At 35.2% G+C, this 25,518-nt stretch overlaps 1 protein-coding gene and 1 pseudogene across 4 annotated transcripts in view; one reads left to right on the top strand and one right to left on the bottom strand.

Moving 5' to 3' along the window:
- STPG2 (sperm tail PG-rich repeat containing 2) overlaps positions 1-25,518 on the bottom strand; it is a 618,205-nt gene that overhangs the window by 94,340 nt on the left and 498,347 nt on the right. The window lies entirely within an intron of this gene.
- Positions 23,412-24,684, top strand: LOC122217215 (annotated as a pseudogene).

Here is a 25,518-nt window from a genome sequence, read left to right as displayed (position 1 = left end):
CCCTTAAGCTTGTATCCCCAGGACTTTCTCACTTTCAGGCTAGTGCACGCTCCACCTCCAGCAATTTGTTGCACTTACCACGTAAGTATTCCCACCAGTTTATGGCTCCAGTGGCTTCTGCTCCAGGTTAGTAAATCTCAGTTGCTGTGTATCTCTGGATGTGTCCGTCCCTTTAGATATCAGAGTGGTGGTTGTCCCTGCAACTTTGGTTTTCAGATGGGTCTAAGAAAAGCCACTGATTTTCACTTGGTTCATCCTTTTCTTGAAAACACAGGACCAATGGTTCACATGTGCTGCATGTATTAGAGCCGAAACCAGAAGTCCATGGGTATTTTCAAAATCTTTAAAATCTTTGTGTGTGTGTGCTTCCCAAATTTTTCATCTTGGTTTTTATTAAATCATATTATTCATGTGTATTTGATAGTCTGTTATCAGATTGCTTTATCATATATTCTTGAGTTTTCTAATTCTCCTGTTGTTTACATATGTTTATTCTCCCTCATAGTGGTTTCTGATGTTTTATTGTGAACGAATTTTCAGAAGTTAAGAAAAATCTGTTCAAAACTGAAAATAATCCTACAGAAAAGTTTTGTGGTTGCTTTTACAGGATTCTAGGTTTATGAGACACAAGGTTTAAAAATAATTATTTATATCTATTTATTATTACACCAGAAGGTAATAAAAAGTAGGCCCACACCTATTGTTTATGGGAGGCCTATGATTTATATTTCTCCTATTAAATACTCAGCCATACCAACCTCCAGCCCCAAAGTTGGAGAGCCTATCTCCGGGCTTGAAACTTTCGCAAGTCTATACAGCCATTCTGAGTATATAATTGACAGAAGTTGGGTCTCACCAACATCAGTTTAGTTTTGAAATATCTGTTTATTTCCTAATCGTTGTGCTGTGCATTCCTTTGTGTATATATTGTCCTTCTGCCACTTGCTTGTTTTTGTGTTACATACAAATGGTTACACAGATTATATAATGCAAGGATTTCCCCAAGGCTATTGAAACCTTTCACAAACATATTTTAGGGCTGCATCATATGCCACTGTGGTTAGGTCAACATGTAATTTATATTGCTTTCAGTTTTTCACTTTTAAAATAGATGATTAGACATAAACTTACTGAGCCAGAGGGAACCATATTTTGAGTTTTTTGAGGCCTGATTCATACTGCTATCTTCCTCATCATATACTTCTGTCATTATGCATTTTTCTGAACAAAAATTTTTGCTAATTGTAGTGTCATCTAGTTCTTTTAATGATTTTGCTTTGATTACTAGTATAAGGGAGTCTAAATTTTACCTTTACCTAACTGTAGTTTCTTTTGGCTGGGCCTCAGAATTAAATTGATCTAAGACAGATTAACAGAAGAAAAGCATATAAATTTATTTAATACAAGTTTTTCATGAAATGGAGGCCATAATAATAAGTGAAGACCCCCAAACTGGAGAAACCTACAGTCTTTTACCTTGCGTAGAACAGCAAGGCAATTGCGAAAAAGTAACTAAAATATATGGAGAGGCTAAAGGAGGGTAAGAATTATTTTAACAAGGTCTGTTTATATAGTATTCTTTTACTGTCAACTTTTTATCCTTGATGACAAGAATGTTACTTTCTTTTTGGTATAGCAGGACCATCTTTCAAACGGGATTTCATCTCCTGCTTTTGTAAGAAAGGAAAGTTACAGTGGTTTTCTTGTATTTGCCATTTTTTAAGAGCATTTAATTAAAAATAGTCAAACTGCCAGAGCGGAATACTTTTGGATTGGCATGTTTCAGAACTCCTTCATACCTAATGGAAATAATTTTATATTTCTTTTAACTCTTAGTGGAAAGGTTAAGAGCATGTTCTCTTGAACCACATTTTCTAGATTTAGAACTAAGCACTGTCTCTTAATAGTTTTATGAATGGGAATAAACCCCTGATTTCCTAATGATCCACATCTGCTAGTTATCTGTGGTATTTGCTAATAATATTTTTCTATTTCTATTTAAGGATTTTAAATGTGTTTGTTTACTTTTCATACAAAAGTTTTTACTTTTGAGATGGATAAGTCTGTCACATTTGTCTTTTGTAGGGTTCTTCCACTGCTTTTATGGTTATATTTTTCACACCCTCTGAGAGTTTAACAAAATCATCCAAAAGTATATAAACACCATAGTAAAAATGTTAGAATAAAAGTGAGCTACTTAAAATAAATAATAATGAATAAAAAAGGAAACCAGTGATCTTTTCTCATGTCCTTTCAGAAGACTAGATCATAGATTATTCAATGCCATAAATCATTCAAGTGTGAAATAGGATTACCTATAAGTTGAGAAGTAGTTATAGAGTTTGTTAAAGATATTTGCAATAGACTTTTTAGCACCCATGCTGGTATAGTCAAAACCCACAAATGTGTGAAGAAAAAAAATAGTTAACATTTTAGTGACATTTTTTAAAAGTTCACAACATTCAAAAGAAATATTATAGCTGAGAAACGGAAAATGACTAAGTTATCTCCAGTAACTGAAAAAGGTCATAAGAATTGTGTAGCCACTGAATTTAACCCCATCTTATGGGGAAACCTTAACCAGACAGTGCTTTGACATTATTACAGATAGAAATTATAAGCCAGAGTCACTGAAAATGTTCAAACTCTACCAATATAATCATTTTTAGTTTTAATAGCAACTATAAAAGAAATTTTTCATTTTTAAAATTATGATGATAAAAAGTATATGATTAAAAGAATAGAAAATACTTTAAGCTGTATAAAGGTATACACATTCATAGTTACATATCACTATAACCGAATATTCTTCTTTTTCATATAGAAAAAATTCCAAAACTATCATCATTAGTTTACTAATGGCAAAAATAGAACAGATTCACTAAATGGATGATTCACTAAAAGACAGGTACACACATTCATAGTTACATATCACTATAAACAAATATTCTTCTTTTTCATATAGAAAAAACTCCAAAACTATCATCATTCGTTTACTAATGGCAAAAATAGAACATATTCACTAGATGGATGATTCACTAAAAGACATTTTCAACTTTAAAATAAACCACATGAATAATGGGATTAAGAAATCATTTTACATTCATATAGTATTCATCTTATATGAATAGCACATATTAATATAAAGTAATTTTTAAAATCTATTGAAAGGGAGACCAGTGTGTTAATTGATTGATTATATTAAAAATGGAATTGGAAGGGGCGCCTGGGTGGCTCAGTTGGTTAGGCTTCCAACTCTTGGTTTCGGCCCAGGTCATGATCTCACAGGTTCATGAGATCAAGCCCCAAGTTGGGCTAGGCACTGACAGCGTCGAGCCTGCTTGGGATTCTCTCTCTCCCTCTCTCTCTCTGCCCCTCCCCCACTCACACTTGTTCTCTCTCTCTCTCTCTCAAAATAAACAAATAAACATTTAAAAAATGGAATTGGAGAAAAAACGAGAAAACTGGTAAATAGGTTGAAAAATCTAGGCTGTTGTGGTGACTAGGTCAGGAGATCAGTGTAAACTCACAGTAGACAAATGTAAAATAATCAGATTGTGATCAAGGAACACTGCCAGGAACTCTATACTAAATAAAAGACATCCCATGGTTCAAATAAGAATATGACTGATGCTGTTATTTAAACTGCTTTGTAATTTTTTTTACGATAGAACTTTGTTTACTGTAGTACAAATAGATTCTCTCCTTGGTAAGGCATCTGGAATACTGTGGACAACAGAGAATAGCCATTACATTCTCTCTAAAGATGAAAGTAAGGTGATAGGAAAAGGAGGTACAGCATATTTAAATGATTATTCTATAAATTCTCTTAAACATTAATCTCATGATTAAATTCTACTTTAACAGCCTATCCTTAATGTCTTAAAAACAAGGTAAACTAAAAGTAAAGCCACTATATCTAGGTAAATGTTTATAAGACTCTAAGAAAGTAGTGTATAAAATATTTCTGCAAAATGTTTTAGGTTTGTTGCTGCTTTTTTGTTTTGTTTTGGTTTGGTTTATTTGTTTTCTGCCATTTAATGATTACTTAAAAAATCTGTGACAGTGAGGGGAAACTGGCTGGCTCAGTATGTAGAGCATGTGACTCCTGATCTCAGTGTAGTGAGTTTGACCCCACATTGAGCACAGAGTTTACTTTAAAAATATATTCGACAGTGACAAACTTGTGTATTTAATTTTATTAATATTTGAAAACAATAATGGAAGCTAATTTCTTTGGGTGTAAAAAAATTCATGTTTATGTACCACCAAATGTCTGTTGTTGTTTTTTTTTTAATTAATCGAGGGTAAATGCTCTCTTTTCTTTTCTGATTGACAATTGGGAAAAAATGAAAAACTCCAGTGAGCACTGTGCTGTCTGGAAATGAGAATTTCAATGGATAGGTTGCTAAAATTGATTTCATCTAGGATGCAAGGTCCTAAAAAAAAAGTCAGTCTTCTTTCCTTCTGTTTTTTTTCCTCAAATTCCTAAATACATAACATTTGCTACCATATCAGTTTCAGTATCTAGAGACATTGAGATTTTAGAATAAAAGATATTTAAAAGTGATAGTGTATAGTTCCAACAGTTTCTCTGGAAGTGGTCGTTATAAACCTCATCCCTAGACTACTAATGTTTTTTCCTCTGCCCTATAAAGACTATAGGGCAGCAAATCAACTCCTTGCTTGTCCAACTGAATCCCATTTCCCCCTCCTTAGGCAGAAAAAGTTCTTCCATGTGTCAAATAGCCTATGGTAATTTTGCCTAACCAGTAGAATTGGCAAATGAAGAAAAGATGTTTGAGAAAAGTGTTTTATTTGGTCAAGCTGCTTTCAGATTTCCCATAAGATAACTAAACACCATGAACTCCCTTCTCTCTTCCATCTGGCTTGTTTTTCCACACTGAAGCAAAAACTACAACAGAATCCAAACAAAACCACATACAGCCGAAGTTTAATACCTTCAAAACATTGTAGTATGCTGGCGAGATAATTAAACTAGCTACCACTTGTTTAGGAAACGTGGGTCAGAAAAACAAAGGTGGGAAATACTCTCACACAGCTAGAAGGATTTTTTTTAAATCAGGCAAACATATATGATTATGATATTCATGAAGTATTATTAAACATCCACCTTCTTATTGGCTTAACAGAGTGCTCAATTTTGTATAATAACAACCCAATAACGTTTTAAAAAAATTTTTAATGCACATTAATATAGTAAGGAGCTGAGTTCACACTTAAGAATTTGGATTTAGAATCACTGTGGTCACTTTGTCTTCTTTTGGAATAAAAATGAACCAAAACCTGAAATGATGTAATATTGACTCAGGATAGTCTGTTATATCTGGAAGAGAATGTGGAGGAAAACATTGGGTTTGTCCAACTAGATGTGGCAGTGATGTACAGGAAAAAATCAGATATAACTCATAGGATGTTGCTAGAATTCACCAACAGAGTGAGTACAGTGGGAGAACCTATTCTGACAGGAAGATACTAGGTTTAGTTGTGGACATTTTGAATCTGAGATATCTGAGGGACAGCTAAGACAATGAAGACAGCAGGCAGTTGCATATTTGAGTCTAGAATTCACAGGGTAGGAAAGGTAAAATTAGTTGTTTTTGACCCATGATTATAAAGAAGACCAAACTGCACACACCCCAAAAATAAAAACAAACAAACAAACAAAAAACAGAGACAGAAGCAACACCAAAGGGAAAGAACAAGCTTAAAGAATCAGAAAGGGAAGCTAGAAAAATATCACATAAAGACACAGATAGAGAAAATACAAAAGCTAAAACAGTGAGGCAATAATCTATATGCCAGGAAGTCAGGAGGGCAAGAGGGAGTTGCAAATACCTAGAAAAGGTTTTGTTATTCCTTGCCTACTTGTATGTGCCAGTCAGGGTATTGTGAAGGAATGATCTGATAGAATTTAGATGATCAGTGGGGCACCTGGGTGGCTCAATCGGTTGAGCATCTGACTTCGGCTCACATCATGATGTTGTGGTCTATGGCTTCGAGCCCCGCATTGGGCTCTGTGCTGACATCTTGGAGCCTGGAGCCTGCTTCAGATTCTGTGCCTCCCTCTCTCTCTGCCCCTCCCCCACTCATGCTCGCTCTCTCTCTGTCAAAAATATATAAATATTAAAAGAAAAAGAATTTAGATGATCAGTAATTGAAAGGACAGACAAATTAAGGAGATTCTACTTTGAGTATGCCTCATTTCTAAGAGCTGTGGGTATATAAAAAAATAGAAACTAACATGTTAGTAAAAAATACTCTACTATAATAGTGGATTTTATTATTTATTTATAAGCTATGATTGTGTGAGATTCCAGTTTATAAAATATATATTTTCATTTTATAAAAGAAAATAAAAGTAAGATTTGAGACAATCATTTTGCAATTTGGATTCAAATCTTCTCTCTCAGGAGGTAGAAAATTAACAATAAAATGAGATAAAATATGGAGGCAATGAGATTTAGAAAATATTGTGGATGAAGTCTCTTAGTGAGAGCTCTGTGATTTTAAAACCCGGCTGATCAAGATCTGAGGCACCTTTGCTTTGCTGATTTGTGCTACTTTGTTGAGGTTTTTCACTAAACATTCTCTGTGATTTATAATGTGGAAAACTGTTTTTTCACTATTTTGCAAAGAATTTGGTATGTTATATATCTCCTTTAATATAATATTTATCAGTATATACTTTGAAACATGTAATTCTTAATATACTTGATTTATGGCATAAAATGAGTCTTTATAAAATTGTTATACACTATTATATCATATAAGATATCTTGATTATCCATAGTTTAAACTTTAGTCTCTTCGTCTGAGTAAATGTCTCTGACCACAGTCCTAGTTAGAATAAGGAAAAATAATAATATTCATAATATTAAAATACTATGCTATTCCTATTATCAATGTTTCTCAAATATTCTTCAGAATGGTACATGTCACCAGAGTTATTCCTTTAAAAGAAACATTGTAACCCACTAAAATTCAGTTGAATTTTTTTTATCGCTATGAGCTAGCAATGCTGAACATATCAGTGGTAAAAGGCCCCTCGGTACCAGGTGTCCACTATCCATTCCAACCACCATTTTTCCATGTTCTACCATTAGTTAAGAAACGAAGCTAATATAATTTTACATGCCAATTATATCTCAATTAAAAGGAAATTTTTGTGTGGGTAACCTCTTTAGCAACCTATCTCAATAGTGTCTATCTTGTCTCAGTTTTAGGCAAGTCTTTCTCTAGTTCACTCTTTGTTATCAACAGAGTGTGCGTGTGTGTTTTTTAGGGGCGGCAACTAATGAACTACATTTTTCTTTGTTAAATCTACTTTTGTCAAATAGAAATATATGTTCATAAAAAAGGAATACACACATGAAAGTTTATAAAATCTCTAATTCTCTCTTCAAAGCACAACCAGTGTCAGTTAACCTTTTGGTTCATATCATTCCATAAGCAGATATTTCAACCTTCTGATTCTTTTAGACATAGTCTAAAGCCCGCAACATATATTAACTATCATTGTTTTGTTATTGTTATTTTTGTTTTATTTTAACTTAAATTGCTACTATTTCAGTTTACTAATGCAAGTCACATTTGTTCTCTGACATGTGGGTCATTTATAATGATGACTTATTTTGGATAACGTTTTCAGCTCTGAACTCTTAATTGCCTGGTGGATGTCATCAGTTCTAGGAACTACCCTATCATGATCTTCCTAGAAATATATATAACAAAATTTTTTGTATCATTTTAATCTACCCTCAATCATCAGTTATTCTTTATGATTCTGTTTGTTTTCTTTTTTTTAATGTTCATAAACTCCTCCTTTACTATTGGCATCATTTACTATTGGCTCTCTACATCCTTTTGAAAAATCTTATCCCTAGTGTATATTAATCCAATAGATATTTTTAAATCACTTACTATCTTGTAAGAACAGATACTTTCAGTAAATAAAGGTAATCAGACAAGATATGTTTATAAGGAACATACGGTCTAGGGGCTCCTGGGTGGCTCAGTCAGTTAAGTATCTGAGCAGCTCAAGTCATGATCTCACGGTTCATGGGTTTGAGACCCACGTCAGGCTCTGTGCTGACAGCTCAGAGTTGGGAGCCTGCTTCAGATTCTGTGTCTCCCTCTCTCTCTGTCCCTCCTCTGCTTGTGCTCTCTCTCTCTCTTTCTCTCTCTCACTCTCAAAAATAAAAGAACATTAAAAAAATTTTTTAAAGAATATACAGTCTAATAAAAGATGGAGCTATCACATAACCGATATTAACACAAGGTAGGAATTAATATGCTTCCGATATAAAGAGTAAAGATGAACAAAATTCAGAGGAAGAGGTCAATATTTCTGCTTCAAGTGGCTAACAAGTCAGCATTTAAACTGATTTTTGAAACATAAATTGATTTTGTAAATGTAAAGATGATTAAGTGATACTCAAAGGAAAGTGAACAGAATGAGTAAACAAAATGGGAATATTGGGTCAAGTGATATGGAGAATAGCAAGTACTTTTCTTAAGCTAAAATTCATGAATATGAAATAAACTAATAGAAGTAATGTTTGAAAAGTTCATTAAGATCAGGAAATGGAAAGCTCTAGAATAAGTGAAGACTTTATTTTTTATGGTGATCTGGTCACATTTTTGCTTCAGGTAGATTAGAATGTCATGTATTTGAGATATGACTTGGAAAAATTAATGGCAGAGGATTGCTATAATTTTCCCATGATAATTTTAATGACTTTCAATTAGCAAGGTAGAATCTATTTTTATCTTGGATCCCATTTTGTCCTGAGTCCTACTAAGTCCAAAGTATGTAGATTATTTGTTTGTTAAATGTCACTTTTCATTATTTTTGCACTAATTTTGGTACAGATTAATTTTAGTAAAGTTAAATAATATTGTGATAAATTTATTAGGTTTTCTCTCCTACTAAGATATTCAATTTAATTATGCTGTTATTATTATTACCTAATAATTCAAAGAGCTGATAACCACTGAGATAACCGCAACAAAATGATTAAGGAAAAGCTTGCCATACTAGATCTCTAGAATAATTAAAATCACTAATTTATTAAATTGATTGACAACTATCCCAATGGTAAGCATAAAATGGAGCCCTGAAACCAAGCCATATATATGTGGAAGCTTGGTATATGAAAAACAAGACGCTATAAATAGAGAATGAATGTTAAGACAATGGTTTATCCACTTTAAAAGTAATTGGATCCCTAAACACCAGCTTACAAACAAACACACTGCCACAGATACAAGATTTGTCAAATATCTAAATATAAAAACAAATACTTTGAAACTATTAGAAGGATATAAAGGCTCACCCAAGCCTTTGGATATATGTATATGTCCATACATATGTGTGTGTGTACATACATACACATATGTATACATATATGTATACATATATGTATATGTAAATATATACGTATAAGAAATATATATAAAAGACACTTAGGGATAGGAAATGATTACTTAAACAACAAGCAAGAAGCAAAATGAATAAAAAGGTTGCCAATTTTGAAGTGCTGATGGCATGTAAGTCTAGAGATTTTTGTTAACTCTAAAGTTAAGGGACAAAGCTATTATTCTGAATATATGTCAGAGTACCTTAGTGTGACCACTTTATCCTCATCAAAATGCATCAGACCATAAATAGAATAAAGTACAAAATCTGTATGATAGATATAGCAAAATAAATTCTCAGTTTACCCAAAACCCTTGATTAAAAATAAACTCTACAGTGTACTACATCAAGACAAATAACTTGGTAGACTATGAATGCTCTTTAGACTCTGGCATTCTGATATTAAGTGTTAAATTTACTACATTGTAGCTGAATAATTGAAATAGCTACAGAATTGAGCAGCATCAATATTTCAAAAATTGAAGTCCTAAAGGCATACCATAAATTTTGCAAATGACATATCTGATAAAGGGTTAGTATCCAAAATCTATAATGTATTAAACTCAATACCCAAATACAAAATAATCCAGTTAATAAATGGGTAGAAGACATGAATAAACATTTTTCCAAAGAAGACATACAGATGTCTAACAGATACATGAAAAGATGCTCAACATCACTCATCATCAGGGAAACACAAATTAAAACTACAATAAGATATCACCCCACACCTGTCAGAATAGCTAAAATCAACAGCACAAGAAATAACAGGTGTTGGTAAGGATGTGGAGAAAGGGCAACACTCTTACACTTTTGGCTGGAATGCACTGATGCAGCCATTCTGGAAAACAGTATGAATGTTCTTCAAAAAGTTAAAAATAGAACTACCCTATGATCCAGCAATTGCACTACTAGGTATTATCCTATAATACAAAAATACAGATTTGAAGGGATACATGCACCTGATGTTTATAGCAGCATTATCAACAATAGCCAAATTATGGAAAGAGCCCAAATGTCCATATACTGATGAATGGAAAAAGAAGAGGTGGGGTGTGTGTGTGTGTGTGTGTGTGTGTGTGTGTATGTGTGTGTGTGTGTGTGTATGTATATATATATATATATATATATATATATATATATATATATATATAATGGAATATTACTCAGCCATAAAAAGAATGAATGAAATCTTGCCATTTGCAATGACATGGATGGAGCTAAAGTGTATTATGCTAAGCAAAATAAGGCAGTAAGAGAAAGCCAAATACCATATGATTTCACTCATATGTGGGTTTTAAGAGATGAAATGGTTGAACACAGGGGAAAAAGGAGAGAGAGGCAAACCATAAAACAGACTTGTAACTAAAGAGAACAAACTGAGGGTTGCTGGAAAGTAGGTGGGCAGGGGGATGGGTTAAATGGGTGATGAAGGAGGAGAAAGAAGATGGTGGCATAGCAGGACGCGGGGTTCACCTCTTCCTGCTGATCACTTAGATTCCACCCACACCTGCCTAAATAACCCAGAAAACCGCCAGAAGACTAGCAGAACAGACTCTCCAGAGCCAAGCATAGACAAGAGGCCCACAGAAGAGGCTAGGAAGGTCAGAGAGGTGGTGCATGCTACATGGACTGGCGGGACGGAGCTGGGGCAGTGGAGGGGCAGGCTCCTGGCAAGGCAGAATCCCTGAGTCTGGCTTGCAAAAGCAGAGGCACCAGACTGCGTGAGTTCTGACAGCCAGTGGGACTTAACATCTGCAATGTTATAAATCAACAGCTCTGCTCGGAGAGAGGGAGGGCAAGAGGACACCAGGAGGGAGAGGCGTTGATCCCCAGAAGACAGAGCTCAGCTCAGCAGGGAACAAAGGCGCTGGCCAGCACCATCTCCCTCTCCCATCCCCCAGCCAAAACCCCAAAGGGAACCAGTTCACCAAACTTGCTTGCATCCCGCAAACACCCAATGCTGTGCTTCTGTGGATCCATCCCTTCGACCTGGTTGGCCTCCCTCCCAGTGCTGCAGGGCCCTCCCGCAGGGGACCACTGAGGGCAAAGTGAGCTGAGCCTGCCCCTCCCGCCCCTGTGCACATTGCTGATCAACCCCAGCTAATACACCAGATGCCATCAAAGCAGCACCACAAGCCTGGCACTGTGCAAGTAGCCAAGACAGGAGCCACACCACTCCACAGTGAGCCCTGCCCCTGGGAGAGGGGAGAAGGTACACACCAGTCTGACTGCGGCCCCAGCGGTGGGCTGGGGACAGACATCAGGTATGACTGTGGCCGCACCCACCAACACAAGTTACTCCAGACAGCACAGGGGAGGTGCCCTGCAGTTCTGCACCACCCCAGGGACTATCCAAAATGACGAAACGGAAGAATTCTCCTCAAAAGAAACTCCAGGAAGTAGCGACAGCTAGTGAATTGATCAAAAATGATTAAAGCAATATAATGGAACAAGAATTTAGAATAATAGTCATAAAACTAATTGCTCGGCTTGAAAAAAGTAGGGAGGACAGCAGAGAATCTATTGCTACAGAGATCAAGGGACTAAGAAATAGTCATGAGGAGCTAAAATGCTATAAATGAGGTGCAAAATAAAATGGAGGCAACCACAGCTCGGATTGAAGAGACAGAGGAGAGAATAGGTGAATTGGAAGATAAAATTATGGAAAAAGAGGAAGCTGAGAAAAAGAGAGATAAAAATATCCAGGAGTATGAGGGGAGAATTAGAGACCTAAGTGATGAAATCAAATGCAACAACATCCATATAATAGGAATTCTAGAAGAGGAAGAGAGAGAGAAAGGGGCTGAAGGTGTACTTGAACAAATCATAGCTGAGAACTTCCCTGATCTGGGGAAGGAACCAAAAAGCATTTGGCAAATTTTAATAAATATTCATGGTAAAAATTCTCAACCAACTAGAAACAGAAGAAATTGTTTTCAACCTGATAAACAGCATCTATGAAAAACTTAAAACTAACATATTTATTTATAAAAGACTGAATGCTTTTCCCATAAAATGAGAAAGAAGGGAAGGATGTCTGTTTTCACATCTTCTATTCAACATGACATTAGAGTTCCTAGGCATTGTAATAAGACAAAATAATAAATAATAATAATAATAGGCATATTGATTGGAAAAGATTGCCTTTAACTGTCTTTAATTCATAGACAAAATTGAAAGTCCATGTGGAAAATCAAAGAAATTTACAAAACAGACACTAGAATTAATAAATGAGTTTAGCAATGTCACAAAATAGAAGGTCAAGATCAATTGTGTTTAAATATTAAGCAGAAATACTGGAACATGAAGTCAGAATAAAGCATTTAACAAAATATGTATTAGACTTATACACTGAAAATATAAAACACTGATGAGAAAAACTTTAAAAATTTCTAATAAATAGAGATTTATATGTCATTCATAGAGTGGAAGATGCTAAAATGTTCTCTCTAAAATGATCTATAGATGAAACATAGTACAAATATCAGCAGGCTTCTTTTTAGACTTGATACACTGTTTCTAAAATTTATATAGAAATTCAAATGACCTAAAATGACAAAAACAATTGTGAATAAGGGAAGCTGATGCTACCTGATTTCAAGATTTATTCTATAACTACAATAATCAAAATAGTTTGGAGTTTGTATAAGGACAGACATAGATAAGTAGAGCAGAACAGAGTTCACAAACCGACCAGCATATATGATGTGTTCATATTTTATGTAGGTGCCAAGGTTGTTCGATGTAGAAAGAAAAATAGTTTCAACAAACATTTCTGGAACAATTTTTTATATCCAATGCCAACAAAAGGTTTTCTTTCTGTAGGTCATGCCATATACGAAAATTAAATTTGAAATGGTTCTTAGATATAAATATAAGTACTACAGCTACAGAAATTCTTGGGAAAAAAAACTAGTAGAAAATCTTTGTGTCCTTGAGTAAAGCAATAATGTCTTATATAGGATACAAAATTATGGACCATACAATACAAAAACTGTTAATTTGGACTCCATGAAAATTTGTTTAAATGTTCTTCAAAAGAAACTACAGATCTGGAAAATTAAAAACCAAGCCACAGCCTGGGAAAAAAATATTTTAAAAACATAATATCTTAGTAAGAATTATAACCAGAGTATATATATATGTTAAAGAAAATCCTATAGTCAATAATAAGAAGGCAAAAATCAATGAAGTAGTGACAAATATTCTCTCCTGCCAAACTCTAGTCAGGCTCTTCTGAGCCCTTTATTGTCTAGGCCTCAACCTTGGCTTATAAAGCCTTGAATAAAATAGGTCAAAGCCACTAAAAGTGACCGTAGCTCCCCTTAAAGTGTCTGCCTGAGAAAACTGACAAAACAGTTACCCATTTTTCAGACTATGCCGCCAAGAGTTTCCTGTTGGTACCTGTCAACACTTGCAGACGGAGTCCCTGTCTCCCAGTTTCTGTGGGAGGGTGGCAGCCTAGCTTTGATAAGTGTGCCAGTTAATAAACCAATGTGGGTTTCACAGGACCAGTCTCTCTTCCCATTTTTTGCAATTTTTCATTTCCCTGACTCTACTCGGCCCCTATTCATCTCCCTCCATATACCTCTGTTCTCCCCTTAAAACACCCAGTTACTTCTGTACAATCAAAGTTGAGTTCACTTCACACTGGACTCTTTTCCCTAGTGTAATAACATATTACTGATTAAAATCTGTCCTTACCACTTTGCTGTCTGCCTTTGTTTGCCTTTGACATTAGGCAAAATATATGAATAGGCATTTCACAGAAGATTATAAACAACAAATAAACATATGGAAAGGTGCTCAATATTGTTAATCATATGGAAAATGGAAATTCAAGCTACACACCTACTGCAATGGCTAAAATTAAAAAGAAAGTATCAAATGTTGATCATGACAAGGAGCAGCTGACACTGTCATACATCTCTAGTGGGAATGCACAATTTTTCAGCCACTGTGGAAACTTCTTTGGCAGTCTTTTGTGAAGTTAAATACATACTCACTGATATCACTCTACCCATTTACCCAAGAGAAATGAAAACATATGTTCACATAATAAGTTGAACTCAAATGTCCATAACTGTTTCAGTCACAGTAGCTTAAAACTTGAAGCAACTCTAATACCTCATCAACTTTTGAATGTATAAACAATATATTGTATAGTTATTACTGAAATACAATTGAACAATAAAAAAAGAACAAGCTATTGACTCATTGAACAACAGAGAAATCCAAAAACTATTATACTAAGTGAAAAAAAGAGGCAAAAGTCCACATATGCTATGATTCAATCTACATGAATTTCTAAAAGATAATAATAATCACAGAAAGTAGAACAGTGGCTGCTAAAGGCGATGGGTCATTGAAAGAAAACTCACTGTAAGGAAGTGTTGGAAGGTGGGGTGGAAAGTGGGCAAATGGGTGAAGGGAGTCAAAAGGTACAAACTTCCAGTTATAAAATAAAGTCATGGGGATATAATGTACAGCATGACAACTATAGTTCATATTGTGCTGCATATTTGAAAGTTGCTAAGAGAGTACATCTGAAAACCTCTCACTGAGGCACGTGGGTGGCTCAGTCAGGTGAGCATCCAACTTTGGCTCAGGTCATGATATCATGTTTGTGGGTTTGAGCCCCATATCAGGCTCTGTGATGACAGCTCAGAGCTTGGAGCCTGCTTTGGATTCTGTGTCTCCCTCTCCCTCTACTCCTCCCCTGCTTGTGCTCCGTTTTTCTCTGTTTCTTAAAAATTAAAATAAAAAATTTTTAAAAAGGTTAAAAAAAAGTCTCATTACAAAAAAATTCTGTAACAATGTATGGTGACAAATGCTAACTAGACTTATTGTGGTGGTCATTTCACAATATATATAAATATCAAAAAATTATTTTCTACATCTGACACTGATATAATGTATGTCAATTATACCTCAATAAAAACAAATAAATAAGCGATGGAAATGTTCTATTATATGATTTTCGTGGTGGCTATAGAACTATTAAAGCTCATTGAATCAAACCTTTAAATTTAATTTTAAAATGTTATATGCATAGAATATCAATAAACCGGGGCGCCTGGGTGGCTCAGTTGGTTAAGCAGCTGACTTCGGCTCAGGTCATGATCTCGCGGTCCGTGAGTTTGAGCCCCGCATAGGGCTCTGTGCTGACAGCTCAGAGCCTGGAGCCTGTTTCAGATTCTGTGTCTCCCTCTCCCTGACCCTCCCCCGTTCATGCTTTGTCTCTCTCTGTCTCAAAAATAAATAAACATTAAAAAATTTTTTTTAAAAAAGAATATCAATAAACCTAATTAATAAATTAATCATTTCTTGATACTTATGTCTATTGAAAGAATAAAAACTGCCACTAGAAAAAAAAACCACATTTTATTGATTCCAAGACACCCATTTTTCAATATCTTTAAAATTACAACACATCTTACAATGCATCGGGTTTTTTTTCCTTCCCTTTTTTTCCTTTCCTTTCCTTTCCTTTCCTTTCCTTTCCTTTCCTTTCCTTTCCTTCCCTTTTCTTTCCTTTCCTTTCCTTTACTTCCCTTCCCTTCCTTTCCCTTCCCTTCCCTTCCCTTTTCTCTTTCTTTCTTTCTTTCTTTCTTTCTTTCTTTCTTTCTTTCTTCCTTTCTTTTGAGAGAGGCAATGGAAGAGAGGGGCAAAGGGAGAGGGAGAGATAGAATCTTAAGCTGGATCCATGCTGTGCATAGATCCAGCAGGACTGGATCTCACAACCATAAGATCATGACCTGAGCCAAAATCAAGAGTTGGACACCTAACCCACTGAGCCACACAGATGCCCCAACCTATGATTTCTTAAAGTCAGAATGGGAAATATTTTTTCTTTCTTAGTATTATATGAAGTAATGAGGCATCTAACACTGGATGGCATATTAGATTCAATGAAACATGGTAATACTAAAATGTTGAATTAAGCTAATTCTACCATTTATGTTTATGCTATGTGTGTTTCAGGAAACACACACATACATATAGATATATCACGAGTAATCTGCTTTTTAATTATTTTTTTCAAAATTAGAGAAAATATAGAATATAATATAAACCTATGTGTTTACCATCCATAATTATTAAAATTTCCATTTACAAGAAAAGCATACAGTTCATCCCTTCTCCCCTTTCCTTTTCTTACCATAGAAATAACTATACTCCTGAATATGTCACATGTTCTTTATACCCATATTATTACATTTTGTATTCATAGCAAGAAATAACGAAGTCGTGGGCCTTAACATAATAGAATACTATCTAACAGTCAAAATAAATGAATTAAATTGACATGTATCAACAGAGATCAATCTTGAGAACTTAAATTAGGAGAAAAATCAAATAATAAGTGTATGATAATTATAATACCAAAATACTTTAGGCTGTTTTCTATGTGCTAGGCACTGTTCTAAGCTTTCTACATATATTAAAAATAGACATATAAACTCATTTAATCCTGAGAAAAGCTCTCACATTATCATCATCCCAGTTTACATATGAGGAAAGTGAGGTATAGATAATGGATTAAGTGTTTTGCTGAAGATTAAACAGCTAATAATTACTTTACTCTTAGTTTGTCCCCAGAATCTGAGCTCTTACCCACTCTAATATGTGTAAATATAGTATTGACCTACATTGCTATAACAAATAGATAGTCACAATAAATATGTATTATTCAGATAAGATTGAGAACAAATGCTTCAGGTCAGCAAGGTGGATGGGGTGAGGGCAGTGTATTCAGTCTCTCTGGAACCCAGACTTAGAGCAAACCCACCATCTTCAAAACCTGGCTTCCTAGAGGACTCTGGCAATCCCCACTGAACAGAAAGAAAAATAGCATAGAGGACAAAATAGCATAGAGGACAAACAATGTGTAAGGGCCAGGCCTGGAAGTGGTAGATATCATATCTACGCACATTCCAATGACTAAAATTCAGTTATTCGGCCACGGTAACCATATGAGAGCTTCTGTCAGGAGCTCAGATTTATGACCTCTCAGTTTTCTTTTTTCTGATATTAACTCTCCTTTTTCCTGAACAATAATCATTGGCAAAAAGCACACAAACAAATGCACTAAAAAGCAAGTAAATATGTATATGAGTAAATATGTATATGACTATGTATAGAGTCGAGAACTTAGTTAATATAACCTCAACTGGCTTGGCAAATGTATTTTTGATTCTCTTTCTGTTTCACTAACTTAAAAATTTTTAGAATTTTTTTTGACAGTTGAAGTTATTGTCACTGTTAATTCATTCTAAATTTATGGTGGTATATTAACCTCATCTTAGTTGAGCCCTAAGTTTAGTCAGAAACTCACAAAATTTGCCTAGCTGGATTTCAGAATTGTTATGGACCGATGATTCCTATGTGTCTTCTGTCCTTCTCTCTCCCTCCTTATGTGTATTTACTGAGGTCATCCTATCTTGTTCTCCCCCACTGTATGTTGGATAAAGACAGGAAAAATTCCCATTCTAGTTTATAAGTCTTGTATTAAGTAAAGCTATATTTAAGGAGCTACCACTTAGGTAACAGCCCTGAGAAGCACCATCACAAATTGATAAGAGTTAGATGATGAGATGATAGACTTCAAGCTAATGCTATAATGGGGTGAGACTTTTGGGAAAGAAGAGAGAATTTTTCATATGGGCAGAATTTGAATATTTATGGTCAGAGAACAGATAGTGGTAGCTGCAAAGATAGCTATATATCGCTTATTCCACAAGCTTGTCTGCAATGTGACATTAACAGTCTTCCATCATAATAAATGTATAGAATGATACAAAATTAAGAAAAAAATATATGTCAATATGTACTCAGACATCCTAAATCCAAAATTAAACTATACCCATTGTAGACAATATAAATGAGAAAAAAGAATATAAAACAAATATCAAAGCAAATATTTTTGATATAGTTAATGAATGACAGAGCTTTAGCTGAAAAGTGTTTCAGTTAATCTTGATAACAAATTTTTAGTACTTGTATTTTTAGTGTTATTTTCAGAGAATAATTGTTTACTTACAAATATATAATAATGGATATATAGGAGCACCTGGGTGGCTCAGTCAGTTAAGTGTCCAACTCAGTATCAGCTCAGGTCATGATTTCACAGTTCGTTAGATCAAGCCCCTTTGTCAGTGAAGAGACTGCTTGGGATTCTCTCTCTCCTCTTTCTCTGCCCCTCTCCCACTTGCACACTCTCTCTCTCTCTCAAAATAAATAAATAAACTTAAAAAATAATGGATATATAAGCAATATGTGAAGATAAATTTACTTTATTGAGCTTATTAACATCTGGATGTATCTGTAAGTAGCTATTGTCCACATGAGCCTAAATATTTGTAGGCTTATTTTCCTTAAGTTTCAGTCATATGATAGAAGTGAGAGAACTATTTTTTATGTTCTCTATAGATTTCATGGACCCATTAAATAAATATTCAAAAAATAATTTACACACACAGACACACATACATATGTTGAAAACTCACAAAGAGCAAATGTGTTTTATAAATTCTATATGACTAAATTAACAAAGGCCAATTTGTTCAGTACTGTCATTTTCTGGTTTTTTTTACCCTAAACATGAAAGTACACTAAAAGAACCTACTTATGTGCCCAAAAAAGGAAGAAGGTGTTTTCAATCAGCAACACATTGTAAAGACAAAGCAAAAAACAGTTTGCAATTTTTTGTTTCATTTTAACAATTACAAATTTCTGCTTTTACCAATATAGAGTTTTCACAGTTGAACAGAATGTTTTCTGTATCTCAAGGCAGACAAAATAGAACTGCCTTAGGAAAAAAAATTATTAAACACACCTCCCCCCAAGACACACACTGAACTCAGAATTACACAGCATGGCCCTAGTCTCAAAAGATTGTGATTTGCTTTGCAGCCCAATGTTTCCTGCTGTTAGAAAAAAAATATGTAAGCTTTGTTTCATGAAAAAGCTTTAACCTGAGAATTACTGCACCACCATGGTTACTCAGTGAAATATATTGCATAATCTACAAGGTAGCAAGAAAACATTAGGTTTGGAAAATAAAATGATCTTTCTGTTGGAAAATCATCCATATGCCCCCCATGCATGTGTAGATACCTAAGCAGTTTACCACATTCTCTCAGAAACATCTTAACTATGAAGGAAGTTCCCACAGAGAAGTATGTGAATCCCAGCAGTGTGCAAATCACTTCTCTTATCTAATAATCTCTTACAAATATACCTTTGGTTGTTCTTTGACTTTCCTAAAGGTGAGACTCACCACAAGCATTCATTTTGTCTGCCAAATATTTTTTCAGAAGCTGTTTGCTTTTATGCTGTTATACCTGAGATGGGAGCTCATGACTCCATGAGAGAAGAGAAAGCAACATTCATATTCAAATGCTAAGAAAAATAAAGTAAGCTTCTCATGTTTAATTCCGTCGCTTTTTAAAAAAGCAGGAATTCTTCTGTTTTACATAGGATGAAAGAAGCATTATACAGAGTCATACAAGACAAATAAGTATTATTTAAAATAAAAATGATGAAATATTTTTGAAATATTACTTATTTCCATTACTTCCCAAGTATTAAAGATAATAAGACAGAAAACACATGCACATAGCGTACATGCACAGAGGTTCCCAATTCAACCTGAAAAAAGCTAGAATTCATTCTATAAAGCTGTTGATAAACAAGTCCTTTATATGTCTAATTATAATCATTTTACTATAGCATCTAAAAGAACCAGTAATTTAATACATGTCAGTTATTTAACGTTATTGATTAGGTTACATAAAACATGTAACATTGATATAAATGTTCTAGATAAGTTCTAATATAATTGGAAAAGGCAATACTTTTCCACCCTATCATGTTTTCCAAATTATTTTTCAAATTTTAAGGAATTACCTGCCAAAATAAATCCTATTAACAGAGAAAGATATACTTAGTTTATTTAAATTGAAGAATTTAAACATTTAAACATACATCTCTGTTCATTTCTATTAATTAAATTATTTTTAATTATCTATACTCAATATAAAATTACTACTTAGAAACTATAATTAAAATATTGCTGTGCTGTTAGAACTTAAAAAATTAGCAATGTAAATAGTAATATTCTATGTATCTATGCCACATACTTTGCCTTCTTTTTGCTACACTCTTACAGAGCTATTGTTTAGTATTTCTGTCTGAGGAATGCATATGATTTCAAAATATTAATAAGGAAAACAAAGTAGCAACCTATCACTATGAATTTTTCTATTCTTTCTCTATTCATATACGTATTTTCCTGATTCCTCTTTTTTATTGTCTCTATGTCTTCTGTTATTTGTTCCATTTCTTTTGTTGCCTCAGTATTACTTATAGATGCTGGAGCTTAACAAATTTTAATGGTAACAGCCTGAGAATCAGTTCCCCTAACCACGTGCAGGAAGGGGAGTAGAGAGAAGCAGTTATAGATAGTCTTGGCAAAACAAACCATGGGGAGAATTCAGAATCCCACTGACCTTTTCCGTTTCTGGAGATGGAAGTATGTAATTAAGGCATTTGTTTATTAGGTGAAAGGATTTTTTTTTTTGATATTTAAATTCAGTTTATTTAAAAATTTCTTTTTAATGTTTATTTATTTTTGAGACAGAGAAAGACAGATCATGAGTTGGGGAGGGGCAGAGAGAAAGAGACACAGTATCCGAAACAGGCTCCAGGCTCTGAGCTGTCAGCACAGAGCCTGACGCGGGGCTCAAACCCACGAACCATGAGATCATGACCCGAGCTGAAGTCAGCGCTCAACCGACTGAGCCACCCAGGCGTCCCTAAATTCATTTTATTTTCATTCTAGTATAATAAACCTACTATGTTATATTAGTTTCAGGTGTACAATACAGTGATTCAACAATTCCATACATTACTCAGTCCTCATCACATTAAGTGTACTCTTAATTCCCTTCAGTGAAGTGATTTTAAAAGAAATATTCAACTTAGTCTTGTGGGTCGATTATAGGATAGGCATTTTCAAACTATTACTCAGTTTTCATTCCTGAAGCAAATCATACTGCCCATCTTTTTTTTTTCATATATATATATATATATATATATATATATATATATTTAACATTTATTTATTTTTGAGACAGAGAGAGACAGAGCATGAACAGGGGAGGGTCAGAGAGAGGGAGACACAGAATCTGAAACAGGCTCCAGGCTCTGAGCTGTCAGCACAGAGCCCGATGCGGGGCTCGAACTCACAGCCCTCACGGACCGTGAGATCATGACCTGAGCTGAAGTCGGCCGCCTAACCGACTGAGCCACCCAGGCGCCCCTGCCCATCTTTAAATGGTAGACTTAATAGCAGAGAACGTGTTCATGAGGAGTAATGTTGCTTAAACAGGTGAAGTGTTTTTCAATTTGTGTCATTTGCATGTAAGGTATTAACAAATTTTTAATAAAAAGTTCACTTGCTTCAATTTTTATATTATGAATTTCAAGAAAACCTCCTTATAAAGATCTCTTTAACATTTGGGAAGCCTTTTTTGTTTTTGATTATATTTAACACTGCTGAACATTGCTGTTATTTAACTATAAAGACTTTTACAAATCACAAAACAATTGCTTTCATGTGTGAAACAAAAGAAAAATGCATAATCATACAGTTCAGGAAAATGTTATAGAAAGTCTTGCAGTAAAATCTATAGCTGGAAAAATAAAAAGCAGCCTGAAAAAAATATCATAATGGTATCGAAACTTGCAACAAATAACTGCATGCTTTAACTAAAATAAGAAACAAAGACACAAAAACATGCCAATAACACGGATTTTTGGCTTATTTTTAAATATTGCTGTACTTCTTTTTTTCTGATTTTTTTTAATGTTTGTTTATTTTTGAGAGAAAGAGAGAAACAGAGTGTGAGCAGGGGAGAGGCACAGAGAGCAGACACAGAATCCGAAGTAGGCTCCAGGCTCTGTGCTGTCAGCACAGAGCCTGATGAGAGGCTCAAACTCATGAACCGTGAGATCATGACCTGAGCCGAAGTTGGATGCTTAACAGACTGAGCCACCCAGGCACCCCAATATTACTGTACTTCTAAACATAAAATATAATTCATGAACTTCCTGCAAAAATAGAAGACTAAAACAGTATTGAAAAATCTCCCCCCTTTGATATTTAACAAAATGAAGAAAAATAGTAAAAATAACAAAATTCACCAGCAGGAGCCAAACTATGACAGAGATAAAATGAAAAGCCCAACCCAAAAATGTAGTAGCTAACAAAACACAAGTGATCTTAGTTTAAAAAAAAAAAAAGGTATCATCCCTGCTCCATCTCCCTCCAAAAAAGAATACTTAGGAAATTATGAGAAAAAATTATGTAAATTCTCAACACTTTCTAATTTTGAGCGAAGCTAACTGGAGTGATTCATCAGCCCTGGGCAAATCAGGATGACTCCAAGAAAGTAAAAATAACTTACATGATACAGGGAAACATCAGTAGAGTGAGAAAGTATCACCAGGATTTTCCATATTCCAGGATATTATACTGAGTTATGTAAAAGATCTAAAAGCTATGGGAGTGCCACAGTTTTAGCTGGCATTAGTGGCCCTGACACAGAATTTAATAAAACAATAAGAAAAAGAACCCAGCTCAGATTCCACAGAGACGCAGCTGAGGCCTAGACCTTTCACTACTTATTCTTGTATTCACTCCTTTAACCACTTTTTAGTGAGAATCTATGATGTATCTGGCACGGTTCTAGGCAGCGAAAAAATGACAGTAAAAAATCAGACAAAAATATCTTAGTATGACAGAGTTTACATTCTAATAGTTAGACACAGCTTTTAAAAACAAACAAAACTCAAATAAGTCTACAGCCTATTAGAATAAGATAAATTGAGTGGAAGAATTAAAGGAGAGAAGAGAGAGAAGATGACAAATAAGTAAAGACTGGAAGAAAGGGGATGAACCATGTACAGGCAAAGGTGAGATTCCAGGCAGTACAGACAGCAGGTGCAAAGGCAAGTGTAAGAAACAGCCAGCTCGAAGTGGTATTTACATGGAGTGAGCTAAGTGGAGATTAGAAGGTGAGATAAAAGGGTAATTGGAGTGGAAGCGGAGGCAGGTACATGGCATAGGGTCTTATACCATTGTATGTATTTTGGTTTCTATATGGAATGAGAAGTGAAGCCACTGAGTGCTTTGAACAGAGGAGAGACTTAATCTAACATATAATTTAATTGGCACATTCTGACCATGGTCCTGAGAATAGACACTAGGAAGAACAAGCGTAGAAGCCAGGAGACCCATTAGGGAATTATATGACTAATTCAGAGAAAAGAGGATGCTAGTGCTAGCAGTAGATTTAAAAAAGAGGTTAAAATTTGGATATATTTGGAAACTAGAGCCAATAGAATTTTCTGACTGATTAGATAAGGATGCGAAAGAGAGGAGTCAAGCCAGAAGTTTGGCTGTGGATATGTAAATTTTGAAATGCCCACTTAGACACCCAAATGGAGATTTGATGATTGGCGCTCAGTGAGAAAAGACCGAAGAATCTTGGCATCAGATAGGACACCCAGCCCAAAAGGAACCTCACCCTCTTTGTCAAATAGCCCTGCTATATTGGTCAGCAGCAGCAAAGGGCTATTTAGGCTAACCATCTAACAGTACCTCCTGCAATTAACCAGTTTACCCAGTCCTTGGACTGCCAAACAGCTACTCAACTGCTTAGGCTGACCCACAAATATAGACTAGAGACAAAGCAAGAGAAGAAGCAGAGGTTGTTAGTCCAGGCTGAGAAGAAAGCTGCTGGCAAAGGGACTGTCTCCACTAAGAGGCCTCCTGTCCTTCAAGCTGAGGTTAATACTGTCACCACCTTGGTGGAAAACAAGAAGGCTTAGCTGGTAGTGACTGCACCTGATGTGGATCCCATTAAGCTGGTTGTCTTCCCGCCTGCCCTGTGTCATCAGATGAGAGTTCCCTTGTGCATTACCAAGAGGAAGGCCAGGTTGGGGCATCTAGTCCACAGAAGACCTTCACCACTGTCACCTTCACACAGGTTAACTCAGAAGACAAAGGAGCTCTGGTTAAGCTGGTCGAAACCATCAGGACTAATGACAATGATAGATATGATGAGATCCACCGTCATTGCAGAGGCAACGTTCTGGGTCCAAAGCGGGTGGCTTGCATTGCCAAGTTGGAAAAGGCAAAGGCCAAAGAACTGACCACCAAACTGGGGTAAGTGTACGCTGTTGAATTTTCTGTACATAAAAGTAATAAAAAGTAGTCCTCTTCCCCCCACCAAAAAAAAAAAAAAAAAAAAAAAAAAAAAAAAAAAAAAAAAGATCCTTACTGGAGGTAAAACATGTGACTTTGCCAACATAAAGATAGTATATAAAGCTGACGTCAAGGTTTTGAGATAAAGAAAACAGGAAGTACAGGAAATTGAAAATCAGAGCCTAAGAGAATTCCAATAAGGGAAATCAGAAGGAACCAAAAAAGGAAATTAAACATATATGGTCAATGAAGCAGGATGGTGTCCCAGATGTTATGCACAGAAGTTTCAAGGAACGGTGTCAGTTGCTAAGTTAAATGCTGCTTGGGATGCCTGGGTGGCTCAGTTTGTTAAGTGTCCAACTTTGGCTCAGGTCACGATCTCATGGATCGTGGGTTTGGGCCCCCCATCAGGCTGTGCGCTGACAGCTCAGAGCCTGGAATCTGTTTTGAATTCTGTGTCTCCCTCTCTCTCTGCCCCTCCCCTGCTTGCCCTCTCCCTCTCTCTCTCTCTCTCTCCAAAATAAATAATGCTGCTAATAGGTAAGATGAGGACTGAGAATTCACCATTGGATTTAGCCACATTGAAGTTACTGTTGGCCATTCCTGTGCAAATGTGGAGACTGAAAACCAGCTGGGCTCAAGGAAGAATAAGAGAAGAGTTGGGGAAAATGGGTATAGAAACTATGAGAAAGTTTGCAGTAAATGGAGACCAAGACATTTAGCAGTGATCAGAGGAGACAAGGGATTAAGGAAACAGTTTTTTTTAATGTGATATATAAGCCTGTCTGTCTGCAGCTGG

The sequence above is a fragment of the Panthera leo genome, chromosome B1 (genome assembly GCF_018350215.1).
Source record: "Panthera leo isolate Ple1 chromosome B1, P.leo_Ple1_pat1.1, whole genome shotgun sequence".
NCBI lineage: Eukaryota > Metazoa > Chordata > Mammalia > Carnivora > Felidae > Panthera > Panthera leo.
The sequence above is the reverse complement of the archived record's forward strand: the minus strand, read 5'-3'. Positions and strand labels throughout refer to the sequence as shown.